A 3,422-nucleotide genomic window follows, 5' to 3' on the forward strand; every position below is an offset into this window, starting at 1 on the left:
CAGAATTCAAACCTGGATGTGAATCTGGTTCTTATTCTCTGTGACCCTGATCAAGTGTCTCTGGATTTGGTTTCATTCCCAGCAAAATAGTGACTGCCGGGACCACTTCCAGCTCTAAATCTATGATTTTGTGATTCTTTTTTTTTTTTAAAGATTCATTAATTTATTTATTTTTAGTTTTCAACATTCACTTCCACAAGATTTGGAGTTCCAAATTTTCTCTCCATCTCGTCCCTTCCCCAACCCCAAGACAGCATGCATTCTGAATACCCTTTCCCCTAGTCTGCCCTCCCTTCTATCCCATGCCCCCACTTCTCTTATCCCCTTCCTCTTCTATTTTCCTGTAGGGCAGGATAGATTTCTATACCCCATTGCCTGTATATCTTATTTACCATTTGCATGTGAAAATGATTTTTTTAACATTTGTTTTTAAAACTTTGGGTTCCAAATTCTCTCCTTCCTCCCTCCCCACCCATCCTCACTGAGAAGATAAGCAACTTGATACAGGTTATACTTATGCAGTTATGCAAAACACTTCCATAGTAGTCATGCTGTGGAAAACTAACTATATTTCCCTTCATCCTATCCTGCTTCCCATTTATTCTATTCTCTCTTGTGTCCCTGTCCCTCCTCAGAAGTGTTTGTTTCTGATTACCCCTTCCCCCAATCTACTTCCCCTCTATCATCCCCCTCCTCTTATCCCCTTACCTCCTATTTTCCTGTAGGGTAAGATAGCTTTCCATACCCAATTAAATGTGTATGTTATTCCCTCCTTAAGCCAAATTCAATGAGAATAAGATTCACTCATTCCCTCTCACCTTCCCCCACTTCCCCTCCACAGTAAGAGCCTTTTCTTGTCTTTTTTATGTGAGACAGTTGACCTCATTCTACCTCTTCCTTTCTCCTCCCAATATAATCCTCTCTCACCTCTGAATTGTATTCTCCAAATATCACTCATTCATCTTCAGCTCACCCTGTGCCCTCTATCTATCAATCTATCTATACATATAATTTTTTTCCCTCCAACTATCCTAATACTGACAAAGGTCTCGTGAGTTAAAAATATCATCTTTCTATGTAGGAATGTAAACAGTTCAACCTTAATAAGTCCCCTATGATTTCTCTTTCCTGTTTACCTCTTCATGCTTCTTTTGAGTCCTGTATTTCAAAGTCAAATTTTCTATTCAGCTCTGGTCTTTTCATCAAAAATGCTTGAAAGTCCTCTATTTCACTGAATATCCATTTTTTTTCCCCTGAAGGAGTATACTCAGTTTTTCTGGGTAGGTGATTCTTGGTTGTAATCCTATCTTCTTTGCCTCTGGACTCTCATATTCCAAGCTCTCTGGTCCCTTAATGTAGAAGCTCCTAAATCCTGTGTTATCCTGATTGTGTTTCCACAATACTTGAATTGTTTCTTTCTGACTGTTTGCAATATTTTCTCCTTGACCTGGGAACTCTGGAATTTGGCTACAATATCCCTAGAAGTCTTCTTTTGGGGATCTCTTTCAAGAGGTGATTGGTGGATTCTTTTAATTTGTATTTTACCCTCTGGTTCTAGAATACCAGGGCAGTTTTCCTTGGTAATTTCTTGGAAGATGATGTCTAGGCTCTTTTTTTCATCATGGCTTTCAGATAGTCCAATAATTTTTAAATTATCTCTCCTGGATCTATTTTCCAGGTCAGTTGTTTTTCCAATGAGATATTTCACATTGTCTTCTATTTTTTTCATTTTTTTGGTTTTGTTTTACAATGTCTTGATTTCTCATAAAGTCACTAGCTTCCAATTGCTCCATTCTAATTTTTAAGGAAATATTTTCTTCAGTGAGCTTTTGGACTTCCTTTTCTTTGATTTTGTGATTCTAAGAAGCAAGATGTAATCCTGAAATGACAAGCAATCCCTAGGGGTAGATATAGATTAGAATCTCAGTAGATATTGTGCCAATGTAGAGATCTGTTCATTTAGCTTTCAACATATCACCATAAATCTCCTGCTTTGCCTGTGCAGGGCTATACTCTATAATAAGACATGAGTAGAGCTAGTCTAAACACTGGATAAGACCTTAAAAAAGTCTTGGGAGAAAGGAGGAAAAAATGTAACAATACCTGAAGTGGCAATTTATTCAGAGCTTTCTGATCACATAAAATCCAGAAAAATTTTAAATCTAATCATAGCATTGTCATCAGGAAGCATGAAGCTGCAATATAAGCAGCATCATGCAAGAGAATGAGCTCTGGCTTAGGATCTGGGAGACGTGGCTTTCAGGTCTGATTGCCACCAACTGACTGTGGAACCTTAGACAAGCCCCTTGAGTAATCTATTCTATAATTTTCTCCATAGTAAAATGAGTAGATGGGAAATCCCAAAATTCTTTTAATCTCAAACCTGTCTTTGAAACAAAGATAACCTTTTTTTAATAGATCATGGAGAGAGGTAGGCCTGGAGTCAGGAAGACCTAAGTTCAAATGAGTGTCAGATACTTTCTAGCTGTGTGGGCTTAGGCAAGTCACTTAACTTCTGTCTACTTCAGTTTCCTCAGTTGTAAGATGGGAATCCTAGTAGCATCTAACTCCCAAGGCTGCTGTGAAGATCAAAGGAGATAATATTTATAAAGTGCTTACCACAGTGCCTGGCACACAGTAAGCACTTAATAAGTGCTTGTTTTTTTTTCCCTTCTCTCCCCCTCCCCCATTACCAAATATTCTTGTTGCTGTTTAGTAATTTTCGGTCATGTTCAACTCTTCATGACTCCTCTTGAGGTTTTGTTGGCAAAGATATTGGAGTGATTTGTCATTTCCTTCTCCATTTCCTCCTCCAGATGAGGAAACAGAGGCAAACAGGGTTAAGTTATTTGTCCAGGGTCACACTGTTAGTAAGTCTGTGAGACTAGATTTGAACTCAGGTCTTCCTGACTCCAGGTCCAGCACTTTATCCATTGCACCAATATTCTACCAGTCTGTAATTCACAGGGCCCCAATTGTGCTGAATTTAAAATGAGGATCATTGAGAATACGACGAAAAAATTCATGATGGGTGTGAATAGGTTACAACACGTAAAAATTAAGAGATTCTGAATAAGAACCATAGTAAAGGATGCCATTCAAGAAATATAAAAAACAAAAAAGATGGGCAGGTCACACAGTGAGAGCAAAAGGTAGGTGATGGTTGCCTGTATGCTCCACTGGCATCCTTGTAGTTACAAGAGAAAGCAAGGATGGCCCTGAACATATTAAGTGTACTCCTGGGATGAACTTATGTAAGGACATGGACAAGAGTCACACCAGATGGAAGGCTTGGACAATCTGAGATGTGTATATAATGTTGGAGGGGATATTCCCATAGATCATAGATACATTTCAGTATTTAATTATTCAAATGGGTCTACTAGTTAATCTACTTGTACAGTAATTATCTAGTCTCTAAG

The sequence above is a fragment of the Vombatus ursinus genome, unplaced genomic scaffold (genome assembly GCF_900497805.2).
Source record: "Vombatus ursinus unplaced genomic scaffold, bare-nosed wombat genome assembly UNPS02009835.1, whole genome shotgun sequence".
Classification (NCBI taxonomy): domain Eukaryota; kingdom Metazoa; phylum Chordata; class Mammalia; order Diprotodontia; family Vombatidae; genus Vombatus; species Vombatus ursinus.